Raw genomic sequence first — 26,852 nt, 5'->3', positions numbered from 1 at the left:
AGGTCCATCATTGATCAGAATTGTAGTCACGTAAGCCAAGAGAAATGGACAAAACAGGTCGGCTTTATCACAGCGGCACAATGGCGAGACATTTATAGGAATGTGGTCAGATCAACGATAAATTTAAATCATAGATGTACACAACTTAATATATTATATAGAATTTATTTTTCACCGTATTTAATGTTTAAAGCCGGCTTAAGCGAAAATGCTAACTGTAAGAGGTGCAAGAATCCCCAAGCCGATATTTTACATGTTCTTTGGGACTGTCCGAAGATCAACTCCTATTGGGAGGCGATATTCACGAATTTGGAGGATCAGCTTCAATGTGCGTTTCCCCGTGTCGCCACGTTTGGGATTTTGGGCTTGTTCCCGATCTCTTTAGACGATAGATTAAAAAGTGACTTGGCCTTAAAGATTATCTTCCTTGCAAGACTAGTATTAGTCAAACATTGGCTAGATAACAAGTCCCCAACAGTAAATGAATGGAGTAATTTAGTACATCATATAAAATCGTACGAATGCGCCTACGAGAAACGATATAGGAAAGGCAGCAGACTTAATAAAATCTGGAACCAGTGGAGGCTTTAGAGGTTTATCCTCTACCCCACTGCTTCCTTATTATGACTGTGCAGACATCCCCAGCATCGATAGAGGGTGGAGAGGGAGGGGGAGGGAGAGGGGGAACATATACATTGATATCCTTTGTAATAAATTGATGGCTTGTATTGTCTGGAAGTTAAGGATATGCTGTTAGCTGCAAGATGCTATGTAATGATGCATTGTAATATTGACTTAGGCTGAATGTGAAAAGATGCCATGTATTATATTATTGGAAAAATGAAAAAAATTAATAAAAAAAAAAAAAAAAAAAAAGCTTAGTGGGGCAGAGAATAATATGGTATGTACTATGTAGCTTTGACCTATTCACTGTATAGGTTTTTTTTTTTAGGTTCACCTTGGAATCCACGGCAGGGGAATAATAATAAAATATACACAACCTTTTCTGGCACCAGGTCCCTCGTCACTATTCTTGCTTCAGTGACTCTCTAGGATACTTGAAGCCTGAGTATACAGTATGTTATTTTTTATTTTCCTTTTGCCACATCCTGCCAGGGTTTTTTTTTTTTTGATGGATTGGTGGAAAAAAAACTTTTATATACTAAGCCAGAGAAAGTATAGGTTATGTCTACCATTTCCATGGTTATTCTTTCTATAGAGAGTTAACAGTAATGTACAGGCGCTCCCCTAGTTAAGAACACCCGACTTAAAGAGGACCCCTAGATACAAATGGACCTCTGGTAATTGGTAAATTACTGTACTACTGTAGCAATAGGCTACAATAATCAGCTATAACGGTTATCATAGCTGTCTGCAATGAAGCTTTATTATTAATCCTGGTTCTGATGACAATCCAACATTTTTAAAAGCAATTCACAGAGACCAAAAATAATATGGCTGTGATTAGAATTATAAAATATAAAGTTCCGACTTGCATACAAATTCAACTTAAGAACAAACCTACAGAACCTATCTTGTGTGTAAGCCGCGGACTGCCTGTATTTGTGTAATTTTCGTGACCATAATAATAGTCAAGGAAAGGAAGTGCAGCTCTGGTGCACAAATATCTGCATTGAAATAAAATAGAACATTTTTGGGAGAAACAGAAGAATTTTGTATTTTTTTTCAGTAAGGAAACTATAGACTACAGTAACTTTCTTTAGAAAGACACCACAGGGAACCCATTTTCCATATACTGATTTACTACTTTTACCTTATATCTTTACCTTTAAAATGAGATCCTCGTCACATAATTTATTCTGCAGTTATTTCACAAATGTTTTTACACGCTAAATAAAAAGCAGTATCTAATTTATGATCAAGGTCTAAATGGAGAACTTTAATAAGAAAGCAGAACTTGCATTTAGGTTCCATTGCCCAAATCATCTCCTTTCTACTTCTATAAACAGCTGACTTCCAAAACAAAGCTATAAGAACACAAATAATTCTTCATAAAACTTTCCAACGTAATTCTTCTAACCAGCGAAAATATTCTAAACAAACACCATCCTCACTCGGAGGAGCGTTGCACCAGAGACCATGTTCTTCCCGTTTTTTTTCTTTTTTGTTCCCTTAACATGTGCTTTTTGATTAATGTTGCATTCCTTCTGTGAAATTGATACATCAATTTTAATTATACTGTATTTCTTTTCACTTGTAGGAGACTCCCATCCTCAAAGACTAGTTTTCAAACATTAACTCTTATCATCCTTTCCTCCTACCCATTCTCAACCTGTAAATTATAATAAAGTTGCACAGCTTGGGAATCTACACGGTGAAGCATTACTTGGCCTCTCCTGCTCCCATTGTGTCCGTCATTGTTGATGTCTGTGACAGGGCAGCAGCTGAGTGTACATGGTGTATTATCCCTATGGTTGTATGTATTGTACCAAATAGTAACACATAATCATAGGTCCCAAGTTTATGTGTATAACATGGATTGAGAGCAGTACTTTGAACAGAGCTGACATGGATGGATATAAAATTGGAAATGGAAATTAATGCTGAAAAGGATACACTAGAAAAGTTGTACTGGATATGTACATTGAGGCTACAGTATATGGCTACATTCACATGAATAGATGGTGTTTGTTTGCGGCCTGTCAATCATCTATGCTCACACTCTGATGACAATAGAGAAAGACTACCTGATGGCTGGTATACAGACCCGCATAATCCATAGCTGTGGGCATGAGCCTATAGAAAGAAATGGGGAAGTGAGCTAGGAGCTGAAAAAAATTGGCTTGCAATCGCTGCCAATCACATTTGGTGCACATTACAGTACATGCCAACTATTTCATTAACCTAATAATATGACCTACCTAAAGCGGTTGTGCACTTTCAGCAAATAAATTAAATGGTTTGGGTAAGGAAAGATTATAGAAATTTCCAATATACTTTATGTATCAATTCTTCATGGTTTTCTAGATTTCTCTGTTTGCTGTCCTTCTATAGAAAGCTTCATTGTTCACTTCTATTGGATAGAAATATGTCCATAGTCTTGTGATGGACATGCAAGTGCATGAGCCATCACTGGTGTAACTTGAAGTTGATGGGCCTCAGTGCAAAATTGGTGTTAGGCCCCCGACTAGAATGTATGGTTTATAGTACTAGTCTTCTCATATTGGAAAATGACACCTAATGGGCCTAATTGTGACTGTACCATCTGTACCCCCTCAAGTTATGCCCCTGTAAGCTGTAAGTATCACAGAGAGTAATAATAATAATTCCTTTATTTATATAGCGCACACAGATTCCGCAGCGCTGCACAGAGCTTGCCCCATGGAGCTCACAATTTAATCAGCCTACCAGAGAAACCGGAGGACTTGGAGAAAAACCAAGCCGAGCTGTGTGATATAACAGTCATGCACCTGTGTGTCCATCGCAGGAACAGGGACAGATTTCTATCCACTGAGAAGCTTTTTATAGCAGAATAGCAAGCAGAGTTCTATAAAACTGTGAAGAATTGATACAGAAGGTATATTGATACATTGTAGAACTTTTCCTTACATATACTATATCAATTATTTGCTGAAAGTGGACAAACCCTTTAATATCTTCCTCTGATACTTTCTATATTGCATAGATCATCAGAAAAGCTACACAATGTTACAGTAACTTTAAGTGTTAATAGAGACAAATATAAATGTTTTTTATCTCATTGACTGTAGATCAAAAGTCTTGGGCATCTGTCGGCAGTGCAGAGTCGGTGTGCCTCTTTGTAGTGGGTCTTCATGAAGGATATATATTCATACATACATATATATATAAAAGAGATTGTCCATATATGTGTTCACCGCCTCTTTGTTGGTCCCATTCCATTTGATTTTGGGTGTCCAGTAACTGCGATGATAGAGAAACCCCACTGTAAGGGGCTGACAAATGACCAAGGGCTCACGAGTTGGCTATTCCTTCTGCCCTGTGTTGAAGACCCCTGGCATCTTAATGGGTAACTTAGTTGAACTTTTGCTCTTTTCATACGTAGTATTTTACATGAATAAAATTGTAAAATATTGTCCATGTTACCTCCCAAGTTGCTAAATCATCTAAAATACTGTAATAATTCCATAATAAGAAGTATTTATCTGCTACAGAGTGGGAGTCATAGGGTAGGGAAATGTGTAGGCCGAATCTCTATTTAATAACAAAACACAAGAAGTTTTTTGGTAGGGGAGGTTGAGCCAAAGAGACTTGTACGACCTAAAGGTTATTTAGAGAGATGAAAGTAAAGCTTCTCTCTGTCTTTATTGCTGTCAGCACTTTTTAATGTCAAACTTTGTGAATGATTGTCCAAGAGCTGAGCTGGTATTTTTTTTTCTGCCTAAAGTTTCCCAGGATTGTGTGATGTATTCATTGCTTTATAATTAACGTGGAATCCAGTGCGGGTGGGCTATTGCATTACAGAGTCCTGGATTTAAAGTGGCTGCTCATAGTCATTGTTTTCTGACGTCTGTCTCTGTTATGACAAGGCCCTATTCTGACACAAAAGAAATTCACGTAAAAACCTCACAACATTGGCCTCATCCACCAATACACTGATAGAAGTCAAAGCAAGGGTAGAAGAGATCACCCAGGAGTCACCTGGATGTCTGCCATTTACATTTTTAATGCTGCTTTATCTGGCAATACTGACACATAGATATCAAACAGACTTGAATGATGGTGAGAAAGTCAAAGGAAATCTACCATCAAAATCAATTCTGATAAACCGGGGACACTTTTTCATAGATCCAGGCACTGTGACTGTGGTAATCGTCTTATATTTGTTACCCACGACCTCCTTCCTTCTAAGATCAACTTTTAAAATTATACAGAGGAATTACCAAAAACCCCTCCCAACCCCCCCTCCTTCTCCCTCTGCACTTCCCCCTCCCTCCACCTGATGTCACCTCTACAGAAGGAGTCGCAGCATGATATGGTAAGGGGAGGAGACATGTACCTAAACACTGTTAAAAACAGCACAAACCGGCTCTAGAAACACCCCCAAAACCCTTCAGACTCAGCATAATTTTAAAAGTAGATTTTAGAAGGAAGACCATGAATAACAAATTTAAGAATATAACTACAGTCACGGGGCCTGGATCTATGAGTAAGTGTCCCTGGTTTATCATGATGGATTTTAATGGTAGATTTCTTGGCAATAATTCCAGTTTGTCAAATTTATGTTTATATCTTCCCCCTCTTTGTTAGGACAATCATATGGTGAGGTTCAGCAAAATGAGGAAAGCTATGCATATTTTTTTCTATGATTTTTAACAAAATATTTGGCAATCAGCATATTTCACGATGAAAGATATTAATCAAGAAAAACATATTTTGTGGACATCTTGCATACAAAACATACTGTTACAGGAAAACTGTGGCAAGCGAAGACAAAGTCCCCTGCTGGCCTCCATCTGCTCCTCTCTGATATGGTATCAGGGTTCTGTTAAGTTCTTCTCTCTGTTAAAAGGGAATTTCAAGTTGGTACATTAGTGCAAGGGTTAAAAATACAGCCAAAGGTTTTCTAAAACCCAAATGTAGCAATGAATAAATGAAATTGATGGTTATTTTAAGTAAATAGGTGGAGAAAAATAAGTATATTACAACATACTGTAGCACTGAAATAATACAAGGACTGGGCCCTCTGTGCAGCATGATATTGTCATTCACATGCTACTCCAGGGCATCATTTTGTAGAATTCAAGGGGAAAACATCAGGCGAGCTTCTGCATTCGGTGACTTGCCTGATAAGGAAGCCTCTGTGCTCCAATAAAGGTATTATTCACAATACATTGGTTTATTTTCCCATCAACAAAAGGATTTAAAGGGGTTGTCCACTTTACCTTATGTTTTTTGTAATGTGTGTGTAAGTGTGGGGGGGCAGGATATGAGGTAATTTACCAAAATACATCTATTAGAAGTTCTGCAACACTTTCTTGATATGTAACGTGAAGCCTCCTGTTTCTTTTTACCTCTTCAGCCAGACATTCCTGTCCATAAAATTGACTGCAGATGGAGGGTCATGTGATCTCTGACTGTGAGCAATTGCCCTGCCTGGAGCTTGATCTTATATTCATATTATAAGGTCATGGCAGGGCTGTTGTTTATAGACAGATAAAGATCACATGACCCTCCACACAGCCATATTATGGACAGGAATGTCTGGCTGATAAGGTAAAAAAACAGGAGGTTTCCCTTTACATCTCAAAAAAATTTCAAAGAATTAATAGATGTGTATTGTTATATTACCTAATATCCCACCATCCACAGTTACATAAACATGAGCTAAAGTGACCAACCCCCTTAATGATCTATCCAATGGATAGGATATTAATACCTAAGGCTCATCCCACAATTTGTCTTCTTTTCCATTTTGGAAGATACATTGAAGTCCAAGGAGTGTGGTCACTTTGATGTTATATTGTGGCGCACGGCCTTAGTATTTTTGACGCACCCTAAGAAGAACATATGAGCATCAGAAATGTGTAAGTGGAAAAGATGCTAAATTGTAGCGCCCACACATCATAAATATGGTGTACTTGTCGCAAACCAAAAATGGCGTAACAACAATAATGAATGTCCCCCTATGTGTGTGAGCCTATAGAAAGACATGGGGACGTAAGTAACGGCTAGCACACATCCAAAAACAATAGCCGTGTGCATGTAGGCTGTACGGAGACACATCACAGTTTGTAACCACTAATTGGAAATTTACTCTAGGAGGAATAACAGAGGAAAAGCACAACATAGATTTATATGAGATGCATAGGATGGCTCATGAGTATCAGATTGCTTGGGGTCTGACAGTAACCTCATCTAATCAATGTCTGGTGCTGGTCAAGAAAGATAATTGAGAAAGAAGTTCAGATCCGTTTTCCAGTGTGGCTGCCCTGGAGACTGCAGTATGATTCCACATATGGTGTTTGGGATTACTGAGGGTGGACAAACTATAGCACCTATGTACCAGATTTTTCAGTATATACAATTTATACTTGTGTATAACCCGACCTGAGTATAAACCAAGGTACCTAATTTTAACACAAAAAACTGAAAAATATCTATTGACTCGAGTACTAGCCTAGGGTGGGCAATGCATTGGTCACAACCTCTACCCAGTATATAGCTAGCCAGCCTGCCTCTCATATATAGCCATCCAGCCCATGCCCTCTAGTATATAGCTAGCCAGCCCCTTGGCCCCGAGTATATAGCCTGCCCCCTGACCACCAGTATATAGCCAGGCAGCCTGCCCATGCTCCCTAGTATATAGGCTACCAGCCCATACCCCCAGTATATAGCCAGCCCCTGCCCCAGTTTATAGCTAGCCTGCCCATGCCTTTTAGTATATGGCCAGCCAATCCCTTCCCCCAGTCTGTTCATGCCCTGTGGTATATAGCCAGCTAGCCCATGTCCCCTAGTATACAGCCAGCCATCCCATGCCCTCTAGTATATAGGCAGCCAGCCCATGACCCTTGTATATAGTCAGCCCATGCCCCCAGTATATTGCCAGCCAGCCTCTGCTCCCAGTATATAGCCAGCCTGCCTATGCTCCCCAGTATTTAGCCAGTACCAACCCCCTAGTATATAGCCAGAAGCCAATGCCCCCTATTATATAGCCAGCAGCCCATGCCCCCTAGTATATAGCCAGCAGCCCCTGCCCCCAGTATAAAACGAGTCAGCTCATGCCCTCAGTATACAGCCAGCCAATGCCCCCAGTATACAGCCAGTCCATGCCCCCTAGTATGTAGCCTGCCAGCCCCTGTCCCCTAATATTTAGCCAGCCAGCCCATGCCCCCTAGTATATAGCCTGCCAGTCCAGAAAATAGCCAGCTCCCTGACCTGAGGTATGCACAGCCTATGTTCCAGCTACGTGTCCCTGTGCGCTACCGTCGCACACATACCATGATGTCAGCCACTTGCTGACATCATGGTGTGTGCGCCGCCATTTGACATCGCCGCACACACTCTGACTACATGGTGTATGTGCGACGCCAGCACACAGGGAGATGGAGCCGGAGCATCTCAAGAAAGAAGAGGAACTTCTTCAGAGTACAGAGTTTGTATTTTTATAGACTTCATAGACTTTTATAGTATAAGCCGAGTTAAGTTTTTAACAGCACATTTTTTATTTATACTCTATAACATACGGTTATCCTGAAATTCACAGCCTAAAAACTGCAGCAAATTATGCAATTTTTGTGGCGGAATTCACCGTGTATTCTCTGTGGGTTTTGCATAGTTTTCACTCTATGCATAGCAAGATTTATAAGTGGCATGTAGATGAAATAGCTCATCTAACCCAGGAAGATCCACTACATCACTGGTGAGATCCTAAGCAGTTCTGCATCTTTAAATGTTTTGTTCCTACAGTGTGTTTCTGGATTCTGTAAACTTCATTGCTATGTGTGAATATACCGAAGGTTGTAGCTTTCTATAGCGCAACAAATGTTGTATTATATGACACGGAACTTACCAGACCACACCAGATGCCTGTCTGTCACCAGCTTTATCAGTATGTAGAGATAAGCACAGTTTCTGCATCCAACCTCTGCACTTTTATACATCAGACTGAATAAAAAAAGAACAAGATACAGTCTTGACGTTTTCTCATTGTATCTTTCCATGTTCCCTCATCTTTTTTCCCCTATGCATTTAGAAACCATCCATGTGTATGTTTTTGTATAATTCGCTGGGTATACAAGTGCAAATTTACAATGTGTGGGTTCCTGATGTGTCTGCTTTGTGTGTTTGTGTCTGCATATGTATGTTCGGAGAGCGGCTTTGTCTGTTTTAAGCACCTTTTGAATATATTTGTCACAGCTCATTGAATCTCTTAACAACCAAGCTCCAAACCTCCAATCCTCTCCTTGCAACATGGTTACCTTATTACATAAAGAGGGAACAAAAAGAGAAAAGAGAATGAACTGGTGTCCTGTAGCACTCCCAACGGCTCAGCACCATCCTGATATATCTGATCACTCAGAACATCTCATTAGTTAAAGAGAAAAAAAGTTTTTAAAGATCCCCCCCCCCTCCCACCTCTGTACTTTTGGTTTTTAATGTTCTCACCAAATGCAGTCATTTTATTTGATCTTTCCTCTCCTCGCATGTAGGAAACTAGTTGATGGCCCATTAAACATATTAGGACAGCTCTGCAGCAAGCAGCAGCACTTAAGACAGACAACAAATATCAACAGGAGAAGTTTAAATTTCTGGAGGAAAGAAAAAGCCCTGGAGAAACAGATTAACAAAAGACACAAAAAGAAACTCGTTTCAAATAATTTGGTACATGATTAAATGAATTTAGATGATAAGTGGCAAAGTCAATTTTTTGTAATCAAAATATAAATAGCTCCATGAAAATTGCCGCATTGTAATTGCAGCACAGGTCATTAACCAATTAGGTCCCTCTCATACAGCGATTTTAAATAGCTTGGTCTCATTTTCATGAATGCACTGCATTTTTTGTACCGCTTTTTCCCTCCACTGTTCACCAAGAATGGTAAATACAGAACAAAATCACTTGTGTCAATATGTAATATAGGTGTAAGCCATTCAGTCACAGCCATGGTCACAATATTTCCTTGTGTATAAGACGTACACAACACAATGGGGGTCATTTACTAAGGGCCCAAATCGCGTTTTTCCGTGGGGTTACCCGAATTTTACCTTTTTGCAACGATTTTCCCTGAATTGCCCCGGGATTTCGGGGCACGCGTTCGGATTGTGGCGCCGGCATGCACGCGATGGAAATAGGGGGGGGGGGTGGCCGTAAGAAAACCCGACAGATTCGAAAAAGTTGCCATATTTTTTTTAAAAACGTGTCGCTTGACATGGACTTACCTGCACCCAGCAATGGATGGTGAACTCCAGTGAACTCCAACGGACTTCAGCACAGCAGCGACACCTGGTGGACATCGGGCGCACTACCTTAGTGAATCGCCGGAAGACCCGAGTCCTCCACAGAGAACGCGCCGCTGGATAGTGAATGGACCGGGTAAGTAAATCTGCCCCAATATATAATTTAGTCTTCGCTCAATACAGCCATACTGTACTATTGTAATATTGCACCTCAAATGAATCATATACACGGGCCCTTTCACCATCTTTTCCAACTCTTTGTATCTATTGATAGATGTAGCTCCATCAAATTCCATATGTGGAATTTTATCTGTAGACCCAAACATTCCTGAGCCATCAGTGCTGACTAGTGTTAAGCGGACCTGAACCGCAAAGTTTGGGTTCGTACCAAACTTTGCAGACTTGTTTCCCCCAGATTCGGCTCTACTCCCCCCTGCACTTTTTTAATGCTGCTAGCGCCATTTAAATTGCTGGGCGATGCCATTTTTGGGAGGATCTTTGCTCCCCATTGCCAAAATGCCAGTATGTAGGGCCACAGTGATTTCAATGCGGCTGACAACTTTGTCACTAGCATGTATACAGATGATGCCAGCACTGATTGCGGGTGTTACAGGTTGGGGTCCGGGTACCAAAACAAGATTATGACAGGTCCACTCATCTCTGGTGCTGACCAATATGTCAACTAGGCTTTCTACTGGTTTTGCATGGTCCTTGGTTGTAATGGACACCCTGGCACCTCCCGCCTGACCATACAAAGCCTACTTAGCACTTAGGGTGCTGAAAATAAATGAATGTCTGTGAATAGTGGGGGCTAGAGAAAAAAATATAGCTTTCAAGACATAATATCCCTTACAGGGTACTACAGCAATTTTGCATTAGACAAATATTTATCTACCCCTACCTGCTTGCAAACGTGTAGCATCATTAACTTGAATGTAAGTCACATTTATATTATAATAAAACTCCAAGCTCATTCCCAGTCTTAGTGAACTTATGGTAATACAGATGACAAATGCTGCCACATCTCTGGTATCGGGCCAACTGTAGAGTTCCAGAGTGTACCCCAACATCTACCTTTATAACAAATCTGCAGAATGTGCTATGTAACTAAATCTGTGCCCATCTCTGTAGGCCGGAGAACACTTTTGCCAATAGATTTTGAATAGTATTTTGTATTCAATACAATTAGGATGAATGCAATAGGTCTAACATTGGTGAATATTGAAAATATTTAGTATTTTGTTACATACATGGGTCCTGGACTGTATGTATATTATAGCCCCTACAAGTCTGGAATCACCTCCTACATATGGGACTAGAATCAGCTTCTGGAGAATGGTGGATGGGTCTCTTCTTCCTGCTTTATATCTGTGGTTTCAGGAACTTTGAAGGACCTTGAATAGATATATAAAGGTTTAATGGGTGAAGTGTAAAATGTCATGGCCATGGGCCCCCTAGACATTTCAATATACTACTTGTTACATAATGCAAATACCGTATTTTTCAGACTATAAGGCGCACAAAAAATACTTTTATTTTCTCAGAAATCAGAGGTGCGCCTTATAGTCCAGTGCACCTTATACATGAACCGTACTTACAGACAACAGCTCTCATGAACTGTGCACAGGTCTGCCACCTGCTGGTTATTCAGCCTTATAATCAGGTGCGCCTTATAATCCAGTGCGCCTTATATATGAACTGTACTTACAGACAACAGCTGTCATGAACTGTGCACAGGTCTGCCACCTGCTGGTTATTCAGCCTTATAATCAGGTGCGCCTTATAATCCGGTGCGCCTTATAGTCTGAAAAATACGGTACTACTGTAAACTTTTACCACTACTTTGAAAAGGAGATTTGCCCCTTATTTTTCAAAATTTTCTAAAAAAATGTTACCCCACCCCTCAAAAAAAAAATTACGTAGTAGGTAAATAATGTGAGTATTTTACACTTTTTATGTTTCCCTTACCAGCTTAGTGGTATCAGCTGTGGTGTGTGGCTGTGTTTATTAGAGGTGTCAGCCAAGATACTGCTGAATCACATGGATGCCAGCTATAAGAGAAAAACTGTCTGGTGCCAAATATATGGGCCCTTCTACATTTCTAGCAATTAGCAGTTTTCCCACATAACTTCATGCATCCTAAGACACTAGTGATAAATGTCTCTCAATGTGTTGATATGGATAAGCCCATTTGCTTTACCTATTTGCATAAGCTGCAGCATTTTCTTTATATTTTTGCAGCTGACTGTGAGATACATTCAAGAACAATAGAAACCGCCTGTGAAACCGATAGCAACAACAACAGGATCCACTCACCAATGTAATAAGAAGGCGCAAGGACATCATAAAAGTAAGATATTAAATATCCACTAACTAAAATATTAATACTACACAGTACAAAGTACAAATATTTTTATTTTGTACAGGAAGTACAAGTAGAAATGCACTTGATGTCACAGCCTATGAAATAGGGAAATGAAAATTGGTTAACAGTCATTATTTATATGAGGATGCAGAATGAGGAACCAGTGCTTTATGGCCTGTGGTTTATCACTTACCATCAGATCCATGGGATCCCATTAAGATGCTTTAGCAAGAATAAAAATGTAAATTAATAAGGTAAATGAATATTGTAGTGTTCGATATCTGCAGTTTGAGTTTTTTCTGCTATAATATCAATGAGAAATTTGGGCTTCTTACGATATAATAGGCATCCTCTGTGATCACTTTCATTACGGACACTACAGCCTCCTGCAACATTATATTGAGGCAATGCAGGCAATTGTAAACTGAAAGTGTGAGGAGCCATTTAGTAGTGAATCACATTAAAATATCTATAATATCTATATGATATATAATATTCTCTTGTATATGTGTGTATATATATATATATATATATATATATATATATAAGAGAAGTATGGGATCACAAAATTGAAAATAAGTGTTATTAGACACCATGGGGCACATTTACTTACCCGTCCCATTGACGCCGGAGATCCGGAATGTCCGATGAGGATTCGGAGCTGCCAAATCGGAGCTGCTCCAATTTCTTGCATGTGTCACTTCCCCCGCTGAGGTTGCCAGAGTTCACCTTCTTCTTCACCCGGTGCATGTGAGTGCTGATCTTGCAACACAATTTGGTTTTTAAATTCTGTGGTTCGTCCGAATCAGTTGGGTTGTCTGACATCCACGCCCCCCGATTTGTGTCGCATGCAAGCCGGCGCGGATGCGTCACAATCCGATCGCGTGCGCCAAACCCCCTGTGCAATTGAGGCAAAATGTAAAAAGTCGGGAAACCCGACAAAAATGCGGTGTTCGGACCCTTAGTAAATGTGCCCCAAATGGCCGCTGAGCATTGAATATAACTTTAAATGTCGATAAATCTTTATCTCAGTCCTCACATGGTTATTTGATATAAAGCCCCCCTCACCCCCTATAGATTTATTGCATACATCCCTCTCTAAGAGTTGACTTAGAGATTTGAGATACATTCCCTAACTTAGATAAGTAAATGATATGTCACCCATATAACTAACTCAGAAGCACATTTGACAGATGCCCAATTCTATATAAAACAAAGATCAGTAGCTAAAATGCAAATAAAACAAAGGTCGCTAAAATGCCCTTTAGAGTTAAACAATATAAGTATAATAAAAATATAATATAAAAAAAGTTTGCTCAGAACTTGTGATTGAAAAATTGATTGTAGTCAGTCTACATGCCAAGATACCTTATAATAAACACCTAAAAAACAACTAGAACCTATACAATGAACTTCAAAACCTTAACTTATCTTGTAAACTAGATACTAATGTGATATCAATTTTTTATACAACTATTCATAGTAACCTACATGCTACCAAATAAGGTGCTTTTTATATGGACTAAATAAGCATAAAAAAGGTCAAAAAGTGGCAAATCGTTCTTCTTTACAACTTTTTGAGGTTGGAGAAGGAATATTTTTTTACTTCTAGGCATGTGACAGTATCATTGTGGTGGTGCTGGCAGCTTCTTTGTCTACACAGCACTAGTCATTCTTTAGGAAGACTCCCTGGAGCCAGACATAATTGGAAAACACACAGCTCACAGTAGATGTCCAGTACCCCTGCTTCTACTGATTGGCACAAATTTCTTGGCATAAGCCATGCTACCCTCCAGACCAAGTCCCGACAAATGTTATTTATTTAATGGAAGTTGTTTCAAAGTAAAAGGGGGCATCTGTTAATCAAATAACTTGGTCGCTCATTGGAAAACCTCAAGAATCTGCTCTTCAAGTCCTCTGGTTCTCAAGTTCATCTCAGAGACATAACACAAGGTTCAAACGAAAAAATCTAGAAATTTCTTTTTTCTCTCCTTTTTTTTTTTTTAATCTTGACTTCCTAAAGAGAGACAGTGACATGCAAAAGGCTTAACAGACCAGATTTGTTTCTCTAAGCCAATTAACTGCAAATTGTAAAGCAAAAACTTTTCAATCCAAGAGCGCCAGGCTTGTCCTGCCATATGATTAGTCGTGGTTCACCGCGCAAATGTCAGACAAGATATGTATCAGAAATTTCTTGTTGGCTCTGACCTATGAAAAATGAAGCCATGTGTTGTTCTTTTTTTTTTCCATTTGCTTGAATCTTATTTTATATTATCCAAATGCAAACATTGATGTTAAATTATTTTGTCCGCCACTCTATTAGGGACAATGTATAAATTGTATTAAAGTGACATGGTTTGGTCGTAGAAACTCTACAAAGGATGGACAATTTAATGTTGGTTTAATTGGCTCAGAAATTTAAGGTTGACTGCTTGTCTGAGCAAAGCACTAAAGCATTTCTGGGTTAGCTCTATCTATTGTGGTGGAGGCACCTCTCTTGATAATGGGTGGTTTACAGCGCTGTGTAAATTTTATTGGGCACAAAGAGGGGTTATGTTGCAGTGTCTTTCTGATTTACAGACAGGTGATGGACATACTAAAAGTACTACCAAAAGGTGCTAAAACTGGTTATACAACCACATGCAGCTTCAGGCTTTTAATCCAACAAACACACAAAATTAAGTGACGTGTAAAAATACCTAATTGTCAGCTGAGGTCTGTGTACACACCGGTGTGTATCCTGTGTTTACTACTACAAAGAAGGAGTAAATCGACCACACCTATGTCCTCTCACCAGTAAATATATTACATCAACAAGGAGGACATGGGGTCCAATAGCTCATCATGGTACATAACTTCTTGTTTCAATTCACAGTTTTCTAGATCTCTTCTTGCTGTTCTTCTATAGGAAAACTCATAGTTTACTTCCTGTCAACATCTGTTGACGGTCATTTGATGTCACACAGGTGCACAGCTTGTTATATCACATGTAATTAGAGCTGTGTGTTATAACGAGCCATGCACCAGTGTGACTTCACATGACCGGGGATTGTGTATCATCACATGCCCAGGGATATTACGAGCCTCACACCTGTGTGGCTTCACATGGCCAGGGATATAACGAGCCATGCACCTGTGTTACATCACATGATCAGTGACGTTTTTTTTTTCCACAGGAAGTAAACAAAGAAGCTTCTTGTAATATGAGAGTAAGCTGAGATCTAGCTAACCATGGGGATATGGACAACTCTATCATGTTTAATCGTGTGGAGTTTAAGTCGTCAAATCTATTGGACAAATAGACCAAATTTCACAGTGCTCTTCGACATGTTAAATGGCCCTAATGCTAATTTTACAAATACTGTAAGATTTTTAAACCTAATCTAAAATCTGCAATGAGAGTAACAGTGAAATCTGTATGTTTGACCTCCACAATTGATAAATTTAACAATTGAAAATCCATGACATGGAAATTGTGAGTGAAGGGGGTTGTTAAAGCTCAATATACAATTGTTGCGTGCACTGAAATTGCACAAGAAAGTAAATTATAGTATAATGTGTAGATGTACCTCAATGGAGTTGGAGCAGAGTTATTCCAAAAATGCATGCAGCTACCAACCAACCATCATCCACATGTATGGATCCAGTTGTACCATATACTATGCCTAATGGCCATTTTGTTTGGAAAGACACCCAATATTAATTTTTAATGCAATTTTGGATGGTTGTCTCAAAAAAATAATATTTCTGTACAGACAGTCCCCGGGTTACATACAAGATAGGTTTCATAGGTTTGTTCTTAAGTTGAATTTGTATGTAAGCCGAAACTGTATATTTTATAATTGCAGATCCAACCAAAATTTTTTTGTACCAATGACAATTGGAGTTTCAAAATTTTTTCCTGAATTTGGACCAAAGATTATCAATAAAGCTTCATTACAGACACCTTACAGCTGATCATTGCATTCTGGGACTATAGTAAAGCATCCAGAAAGCTACACCAGAGGTCACAGTGCGTAGAGGGGTCTGTCTGTAACTAGGGGTCATCTGTAAGTCGGGTGTCCTTAAGTAGGGGCTGCCTGTATTAGGTGGCATCAGCAGCAGCAGGAGCCCACAGAGTCGCACAATGATACAGTGTGGAGGTGGCGCCAACCTGGTAAGCCACAGAGTTGCACAATGATACAGTGTGGAGGTGGCATCAGCAGCAGCAGCAGGAGCCCACATAGTGGTACAATGATACAGTGTGGAGGTGGCAGAAACCTGGTAAGCCACAGAGTGGCACAATGATACAATGTGGAGGTGGCAGAAGCCTGGTAAGCCACAGAGTGGCACAATGATACAGTGTGGAGGTGGCGTCAGCAGCAGCAGAAGCCCACAGAGTGGCACAATGATACAGTGTGGAGGTGGCGTCAGCAGCAGCAGCAGGAGCCCACAGAGTGGCACAATGATACAGTGTGGAGGGGGCGTCAGCCGCAGGAGCCCACAGAGTGGCACAATGATACAGTGTGGAGGTTGCGTCAGCAGCAGCAGCAGCCCACAGAGTGGCAAAGTGATACAATGTGGAGGAGGCATCAGCAGCAGCCCACAGAATGGCACAATGATACAGTGTGGTGGTGGCATCAGCAGCAGGAGCCCACAGAGTGACACAATGACAGTGTGGAGGTGGCGTCAGCAGCATCAGAAGCCCACAGATTGACACATTGATAGAGTGTGGAGATGGCGTCAGCAGCAGCAGGAGCCCACAGAGTGGCACAATGATACTGTGTGGAGGTGGCGTCAGCAGCAGCAGGAGCCCACAGAGTGACACAATGACACAGTGTGGAGGTGGCGTCAGCAGCATCAGGAGCCCACAGAGTGGCACAGTGATACAATGTGGAGGAGGCATCAGCAGCAGCCCACAGAATGGCACAATGATACAGTGTGGAGGTGGCAGCAGCAGCAGGAGCCCACAGAGTGACACAATGACACAGTGTGGAGGTGGCGTCAGCAGCAGCAGAAGGAGCCCACAGAGTGGCACAATGATACAATGTGGAGGTGGCATCAGCAGCAGCAGGAACCCACAGAGTGGCACAATTATACAGTGTGGAGGTGGCATCAGCAGCAGGAGCCCACAGAGCGGCACAATGATATGGTGTGGAAGTGGCTGCAACCTGGTAAGTCACAGAGTGGCACAATGATACAGTGTGGAGGTGGTGGACAATTCCAGTCCCTGGTAAAGATGGAGGAGGCAGATGGAACAACTGGCAGCAGATGTGTGGCATCAGGCGGGTGGCAGCATCAGAATAGTGGCTGAGGCAGGTAGTTAGAATCCAGACTCATTTCTCAACATTTGGGGGAGGCGTCATGGCTGATCTAATCTGATGCATAAGGCATTGGTGAGTTGAAATCTGGGCCGACCCAAGACTGTTTCATCTTGGCAAAGGTCAGTCTCTCCACATTATGGGTGGACAAGGGAGTTCTCCTTGGGGTAACGATGGCCCCCGCCAGACTAATCACCCGCTCTGATGCCACACTACTGGCCGGGCAGGACAGCTTCTCTACTGCAAACTCCGCAAGTTGCGGCCACGCATCAAGTTTGGCTGCCAAGTAGTCCAGGGCATCCTCTACCTGGGGTGGTAAAATGCTGTCCAAGTAGGCCACCATCTTCTGGTGCAGGGTCTGCTCCATGTCCTGCTGTTGGTGCTGCTGGTGGCGGCTACTCTCCTCACTAGGAGGGTGAAGTGAAGGAAGTTGCTCATTAAGGACTCCAGACTTAAGTTGCTGCTGATGGAGCTGCTACTACTCCTACCCCCCCCCCCATCTCCCCACAGCAGCTGTGGCAGTAGTACATGAGCGATCACTGCCAGGAATCCCTCAGTCAGACCTGACAGAGGATGGACAATGGCGCATAAAGGAAGTGGCCAACTGTCTTTTCAGTATTTCTCTATAGTACGCCAGTTGTTCCTTCCTCTTGGCAGCTAGAAAAAAGTCACCCATTTTCGACTGGTAGCGAGGGTTCAAGAGGGTGGAGAGCCAAAAGTCATCCCTATTCTAGATGTTGACTCTTCGGCTGGCAAAGCAGCATGCTGCGGGCCATCTGCGCAAGTGACTCTTAGGGACTCCCGGCCTCCATCTCCACTGTATACTGCCACAGTGCTTCTGGGTCATCAGCCTCGTCTTCTACCTCCTCCAGATGCTCCTGCTCCTCCTCTCTTGTCACCTGAGTGGAAAAAACACTAATTTCACCAGACCCTGCTTGTGCTCCAATGTCCTCCTCCTCATCCTTATCCTCCTCCAGTTCAGCCCCCACCGGACTCATGTGGCCATTAGAAGTAGTCTCCACTTCTCCAGTGCCCTGACCAGGCAGATTTTGCAGCATGAGTTCCAGGACATGAAGCAGTGGAATTACGTTATTCATACTGCAGTCCTGGGGACTGACAAATAACGTGGCCTCTTCAAAGGGCCTGTGCAAACAGCAGGTGTCACCCATGAGCTGCCAGTGGCTGACATTAAGGTTACACAGGGGAGTACTCCGGTCTGCTTGCATCATCCAAAAATCATTAATGGCTTTTCTCTGTTCATACAGGCGTCTAACATATGGAGGCTGGAATTCGGGTGGAAACATTGCATATCAGACTATGTTGGGGGAGGCCGTTTTGACTCTGAAACTCGAGGAGGGTGTGCTTGGCTTTGTAAGAATGGTGAAGTGCGTGCACATTTTCCTGACTATTGTTAGAATGTCTTGCAGATGCGTGGAAGACTTGAGGAACCTGTTGACAACCAGATTGAACACGTGCACCATGCAGGGCGTATGGTCCCTCCCTCCTCGGTGCAGTGCGGACACCATGTTCCTCCCATTGTCTGTCACCATGGTTCCGATTTTCAGTTGTCGCGGAGAAAGCCACAGATTGATTTCTTCAAAGCGGGGTTTGTACCCTGCGGCCGTTTGGCTACCGTCCTTGCACTGCTGCCACCCTGTTGACTCACGGCCACAGTAGCGACTTGCTGCCTGCTCCACTGCCCAACACGCAAGCTGACACTCTCTTCCCTGTCACTGCTATTCTTCTCAACGGTGTCAGTATGCACTGCCTGCCTACTGCACGAAGCAGCGGGTTTCTTCCCCACCTCTTCACTGCCAAGCAGCTGCTGACTGTCCTCAAACACTTCACCCCGCTGTATAGTGGCGCTGAGCCCAGACCACCCAGTAGCTCTCTGGCTGAGGGAAAAGAACAGGACAGAGGCTGGTTGAGGACATGGCCGCTGACCTGCTCCTGGGCCATGCCAACTAATTGTTGTATCTGACGAACCCACAGACTCTTGGCTGGGGTTGTCAGATGTTATATTTGAGGAATTGGATGACCTAGTGAAGCAATCAACAACCTTTGGGTTGTTGATCAACACACTGCCGCTAGATGACAACGGCATTTCTGGTCTCACAGAGTCACCCCTGCTGCGATGTCCCCTTACTGTGCTGCGAACTCTGCCTGCTCAACCTGCCACCTTTCTGTCTGAAATAGTGGTTAATCAACTACGTGGATTTGACACATATTTCTTGCTCTCAACTTTAGCAACACAAAAGAATGGGAATTTACCATATACAGATGCCCCACAACAGACACCCTGTAATTGGAGCGAAAATTACTCTATAAAATACGTGGATTTTACACATATTTCTTGCTCTCAACTTTAGCAACACAATAAGTATGAGAATTTGTGTTATACAGATACCCCACAACGGACACCCTGGGAGAGGAGCAGAAATTACTACAGCAGTTGTGCTGATATAACACAGATTTCTTCCTAGTGGCTTCAGTAACAAAAAAGAACTGCTATTTGGGGTATAAAGATCCCCCTAAACTGACTTTTCATGAATCGCTCCGGTAATTGTGTCGCACACGGTAAGATTGTGTCACAATCACGCCGGCTTTCACGCGACACAAATTGGGGGGCGGGTTGTCGGACGATCCGACTGATTTGGACGAACCGCAGGATTTAACATTTAAATTGTGTCGCAATACCAAGCACTAACTTACATGCACTTACATGCACCAGGAAGAAGAAGGTGAACTCTGTGGGACCTGAGCGGGGAAGTGACACATGCAGGAAATCGGGTGCACGATCTTAGTGAATCGCGGCAGCTGTGCAGAATTGCCGGACAACGCACCTCAGGGATCGCGCAGGGACAGGTAAGTAAATGTACCACAATGTGTTATATATTTATTTCTTCTGCTAAATCGTCACCAACCCATGGCCCACATTCTGTACATTAGGATGAATCCCTCTAACACATGCCTACCACCACATTCCTCATTGTTCTATGCCAGGCTGATACAACAGGTACACAGCCAGCCATTGTCCCAGAGTAATAATTGAGCTTCTGCACACTGCCCAAAAGCAAAATGTAAATGAAAGACACCCTTCACCACCCAGTGTTAAATCCACCGAAATGTACTTTACATGCATTACAAGAATTCATTACTGCTGGGAAAGTGATGCCTCCAGAACAGGTTGGGCACTTTGCAGTCAATGGGAAGGCCTCGTCTTTTCCTCTCTTCTTTTTTTCGTCTCTTTTTTTTTTTTTAAGGATTTTTACTTACCCCCTTAATGAACTCTGATGTCCACCTCTGATCACTGAAGGATGACAGAAGGGTGATTGAAGGGCAGTCTCCCAGGAAATGAAACCTGTTCACACAGCCCAAGTATGCTAGCCCTACCGCTGCCCGCCTCTGATTTATACTGAGAGACATTCCTTCCTCCTGTAACAATAACGCTCTTAAACTCCAGACCCTCCATCTCCCTCACATCACATACTTTCTTCTCTGCACACATGTACAGGTAACATTAAAAATGGAATCCAGTACATATTTCTGATAATATGTCACATTGTTTACCTGCTTCCGTTATGTGCAATAGACTCAGTACAATAGAATATTTGTATCAGTTATGTCTGTAGTAAGTTATAGTATAAGAACCTAAATACAGAAATGGAGAAACAAAACACCGGAAAAGAATATGCAATGAAATCTTTAACAACCTCCCTATGATAATGGTCAGGAGAATGAATAGTCTATGGTGGGATCTGGGAGAAGTCAGGATTATAAGAAATGTATCACTGTAAGTTCTTTTTTGGAACTATAATAATAATAATAATAATCTTTATTTATATAGCGCCATCATATTCCGTAGCGCTTTACAAATCGTAGGGGACAAATACAAATATAATAAAATAAAACATGACAGAGCACAAACATTCGTATGGAACAAGAGGAGTGAGGTCCCTGCTCGCAAGAGCTTACAGTTTATGAGGAGGAGTGGGGAGACACAAGAGGTAAAAGAATATATATATAAGCTTGATAGACTGCGCTTTGAGTCCACTGTTAAATATACATATTATAAATAGTAGTAGGTAGAACATGGGCGGCTTCTACTTTTGAGGTGTTTTTGAGCTAGTAGGCCTTTCAAGTATCTTAGATGTTGAATGGAAACTTTTTTTTTACCATAAGTTAAAGGGTTAATGCAAAAATTACAACCCGTTAAAATGTTTCCCATCTTTGGAAGTTCCATTGAAATGTGGAAAAGTTATCAATTTCACACTGACGTCAATGCACCTGAGAAAGAGAAGGATTTTAATCAGTGAAGGTCTGACCACAGAGGGTCTCTTGTAGCACAGGGGGTTAAGCAGGTGCACTTCTACTTTATTGAACACTATAAGAAATCAAAAATAGTTGGATGGTAAATCTTCTTTCTGTTCAGCAATCTATAGAGATGAATGAGGCTAAGAGGTGATTGCTCAACCCCCATTATAGGTGACAGGTATTTAGTAGGCGATTGTGTCGCACGCGATCGGATTTAGTCACAATCGTGCCGGCTTTCATGCAACACAAATTGGGGGGCGGGCCGTCGGATGATCCAACGGATTCGAACAGACCGTGGGATTTAACTTAAAAATTGTGTCGCAGGCCATGCACTTACATACACCGGGAGGAAGATGGTGAACTCCGGTGGACCTGATTGGGGGAGCGACACATTCAGCAAATCAGGCGCACAATCTTCTTGAAGAGCGGCACAGTACATTGTCGTTGGGCAATGCACTTTCGGGAACTCCTCTGGACCGGGTAAGTAAATGTGCCCTATTGTGTGAGCATAGAAAGTTCCCAGCCTCAGAAACAACAAAATCTACAACTAAAAACTAAAAGAAATTTGGAGAATAGATTTACACATGCTGTAGAATGAGAAAATAAGTAGTTACAGTAGATGGCATCATTAATTTTGCAGACAATTGAAAGTGAGTAAAGGCCGTGTAAATACTATTAGGAAATAGGAGGGGTGACCTCTGGTCTGCTTCCTAGTTCTCATGTGATCCTTTAACAACTTATTCTGACTCCATTGGGAAGTTATTGACCCCTTGTTTCTAGACAGGTTACACTATACTGAACATAGCCCTAGGATGGAATTACCCAGATACTATATTTTTGTCTAGCAGACATGTTAATAGATGGGAAGTGATTAAGTGAAATCTGCAGTAAATCCTAACACGTCATTTAGGACTATGAGAAATAAGACAAGGGAAAGTTTTAGAGTGCTGTTTAAAGCAGACAGCGCACCTTCAGTAAACACAGGTATGAAGGCTGCCATTTCCTGCTCGTTGTCTGGCTGGTTAATCAAACACCATCATTCAGTGACTACATATATGGATACAGCTCTGTGCAATCCCAGCACGTCTTATTCACTTTATGGATGTCATGCTGCATTCCATGCATGAGAACGGCTCTTAGCTGTTGACACAACATAAAATGGGAAGAACTGAGAGAAACAAAAGTTTGGATGAATAATTTTGTACCTGCCTTTCATTGGAAGGAATGTCTGGGCATTCCAGCCCTTATGATGCAAGTAACTATTATACAATTGAATGCTCCCATTCCATGGAGAGCTGGGAGTCCCATTTTCATGATTGGTGGGGGTGCCAGTCAGACCCTCACCGATTAGCTAGTTATTCTCCTATTTGGGGATAGAGGATAACTTAAAGAGAACCCCACAAAACTACTAAAACCCTCAGCTAGGATATGAAATTAACTTTCTAGAAAGCCCTTTTATCTTTTAGATCGCATCAGACATATGGCTTGGAGTGCTGGCTGCTAAAGATAGTTAAAAAATGAAATCTGCAGATAAAGATCCAGTTCCTTTCTATTTTTTAAAGAGGACCTGTCACCCAACATAATCCTTCTAGGAGTACTTACTAAACTAAGCAGCTCCCTAACCCTACCCCAGTCATAGCACTGTTACATAACTAGCTTTATCGGAACATACCGATAGCAAACACTGCACTACATAGCGCTCAGAACATTGGACCAAATTTACAGCAATCCAACGTATTCATGAGGGGGTGGTCCGAGGAGGTAGTAACTGCAGTATGAAACCTGGCAGTCTCCGCCGGCATATTGTGTGGGAGGGACCCTCATGAATACGCCAGGCCCCAAGAGAAGGCTAGGTCCCGGTGGGGGAGGCTGCACTGTAATTGGTCCATGAAATCTGTCCGACCAATGCAATTGCACAGGACATGGATGCCATGGTTAGAAAGCGCTTCAACACAGTGCAGTTACCACACTTCTTGGACTTACCCCTGAGAAAGTCACCGAATAGGCGTGGGGTCTGCTTTTCTCCCTCTCTCTCTGACCATGACTGCTTCCCTCCCGCATATGGCCATATAGATTAAGCCCGGGTATTGTATATGTTCGGCTTGTGGGCATAATTGCAATAGGGCTCTTTTTGCACAGGTCACTTTTTTGCCTCATACATTGGGGCTTATTTACTTAGGGTCCCACGACCACAATTCAGTCAGGGATCACGCCGCTGGGACAGGTATTTAGCAGGCAATTATGTCGCACGTGATCGGATTTAGTGTACTTTTTAAGTGTTTTTACATTTTTTCGTTGTCCTGTGGCTATTGTTTGTCTGACTTTTGATATACTAATAAAAATTGATATTATATGTATAGTACTGTGTACGCATCCAACTGTTCTTCTTTTTTTTGGTTCATACAAATGTTTTGGGATGCGTGGACATCTCATTATGGTCTGATATTGGTAGTACCTGTCCAGTGGCGCAACTAGAGTCCTCTGGGCTCCAGGGCAAAATTCCCAACAGGGCCCCCCCCCGGTATGCATAAAAACATTGAACACCATCCACCAGTAGCCGTAATTAATGTCCCCCACAGTAGCCATAATTAATGTCCCCCCTCACCAGTAGCCATAATTAAAGTCCCCCCATCCACCAGTAGCTATAATCAATGTCCCCCCTCACCAGTAGCCATAATGAATGTCCCCCCCACCAGTAACCATAATTAATGCCCCCCCAGTAGCTATAATTAATATTGTCCCCCCCACCAGTAGCCATAATTAATGTCCCCCCCCCACCAGTAGCCATAATTAATGCCCCCCTCACCAGTAGCCATAATTAATGTCCCCCCCCCACAAGTAGCCATAATTAATGTCCCCCCCCACAAGTAGCCATAATAAATGCCCGCCCACCAGTAGCCATAAAAAATGTCCCCAATAGGTAATATCCCCCCAAATTTCCTAACTTTCACCTATGCCCCCCCCAAATAGAAACAGGGCCCCATATATTTAAGCAAAATAAAAAATATAATTCTTACCTTATTCCGCTCCTCTTCGCACTCTCTCATCTAGGGATCCGGTGCAGGCGACGGCTGACGACGCGTCTGCCAGGTCAAGTGCTGGGTCATAGACCTCAGCAGACCCGGTGCAGGCAGACCCGTCATTAAGCCTGCGTCGGCGTAATCGATGAATGCGGTGCGTGGGGACAGCCGAAGAGGTGTGTAGTACGGTGGGCGGATAGAGCGACCGTTCTTATTTTGAATTGTGACAGCTCAGGGCCCCTCTTATCCAGCGCACGGACCAGATGCAGAACAGTCCGTGCGCTGTAACGGGAGGCCTGCGGCTGTCACAATTTAAAACATCTGCCCGCTGTGCTGCGCCGAGTTATCAGCGCAGCACAGGGGTCAGGTGCAGGCCTCTGACTGGCAATGGGCCCGGTCTCAGTCGCGACCCCTGCGACCGATCATTACGCCCCTGTACCTGTCTTTACTCTGGTTTTGTCCACACTTCTTGGACCATGATTTAAGATTACACCTTTAAGAAGGTGACCATAAATTGTTTTAGTTTGATTTGAATGTAGAATCAATAATAATCAGTAAAATGAGGATGATCCTGTATGTGGCTTAAAAGAGACAGAATTATCATGAAAGGATTTCCCATATCAATCTTTCTGTAGTTGTAGGATGAATAATTGGTGTCATGCTGCATCCGAAAACATGAAAATATTGCCAGTTTAACGCAAAACAGGTGTTGGAATCATTGGCTCAGTATTTTCATGGTACCACCTGTGCAAAAGCAGGACTATTCCCAGCACCAGCACACGTTCAGCCCTTCAGGAAGGCCCCTGGTAAAGCACAGTTAACTTTTCTAATTGGCAATAATAGTTCACATGCCTGTTAATTAAATACATGTTTTACATGCCTAAAAGCAAGTAAGAAGACAAAAATAGATTCTGTACCTGCAAGCTTTTACTTTTATGGTTTGCTGTATATGATAAAGGAATTTTCACAGCAGAGTGGACAATACTTGCTGGACAGCTTACATAATTATTAAACGCAAAGTGTTGTACTATAAGGCTAACTGCCCCATACCTACCTGACCACAGTACACATCAATTCTACAGTTATAGATTCCCCATCTGCCATATAGATGCCCCATAACTGCCTCCATACCACTTAAGTGCCTATGAAATGCCACTGCACAGAGCCACTCTACTCCCTGATACAGTCACACGCTCATTCCATAAATTTCATTGATGCCACCAATCGCAATTGCGGCTTTTGAGATGCCTACACAAAGGCCACATACACCCAGTGTCAGGATTCAGGATGCATGGATCCTCTGGACCACCGCGGGCAGTGGTACTAACTGACTCTTGGGACCGGAGTCTAAGTTGCACCTGGTCTTCACCAGAGCCCGCCACAAAGCGGGATGGACTTGCTGTCGCAGGGTACCACCAGGTCGTTCCACAGGTGCGACCAGCCAGCGGTGGCAGCTGAGGGCGAGGTACCTTAACGGAAGACAGTCTCGTGGTCGGGTCCAGGAAAAGGGACATGTCAACACAGGACTCAGGAGTAGGAACACACTGGAATGCAGAAACACACAGGAACGCTGGAGGCACAGGAACGCAGGATAATCGCTAGGAAGCTTTCTCTAAGGCTGTGAGGCACAAAGGTCCAGCAGGAAGTGTAGGAAGGGGCAGGCTTAAGTACTTTTTCTATAAATGGGCACCGCCAGCTAATGCCGCGCTGGGCCTTTAAATTTACTGAAGGTGCCGTGCACCCTAGGAGGCGGGGACACGAGCGTCGCGCTGCTGGAGTCCCGCTGGATAACGGCGAGGTAAGAGACTCGCCAGGGGAACGGGGCAGTGGAGAGGGTCACAGGTGCGCCTGCAACCTGGGCAGTGGGTTGCAGGAGCACCCGTGACAACCAGATACATACTCTAATAGGTGGTGTACAGTTCACTTGAAAACACACTGCTTATATCTAACTGC

At 42.6% G+C, this 26,852-nt stretch overlaps 1 protein-coding gene across 3 annotated transcripts in view; it reads left to right on the top strand.

Annotated features, from left to right (window-relative positions):
- HIF1AN (hypoxia inducible factor 1 subunit alpha inhibitor) overlaps window positions 1-26,852 on the top strand; it is a 143,615-nt gene that overhangs the window by 92,281 nt on the left and 24,482 nt on the right. For all 3 annotated transcript variants that reach the window (XR_011850851.1, XR_011850853.1, XR_011850852.1), the window contains exon 8: window positions 12,142-12,250. The gene's annotated coding sequence lies outside the window, so the exon portion shown is untranslated. The remainder of the gene's footprint in view (window positions 1-12,141; window positions 12,251-26,852) is intronic.

Source organism: Engystomops pustulosus, chromosome 11, assembly GCF_040894005.1.
Source record: "Engystomops pustulosus chromosome 11, aEngPut4.maternal, whole genome shotgun sequence".
NCBI classification, from domain to species: Eukaryota; Metazoa; Chordata; class Amphibia; order Anura; family Leptodactylidae; genus Engystomops; species Engystomops pustulosus.
The sequence above is the reverse complement of the archived record's forward strand: the minus strand, read 5'-3'. Positions and strand labels throughout refer to the sequence as shown.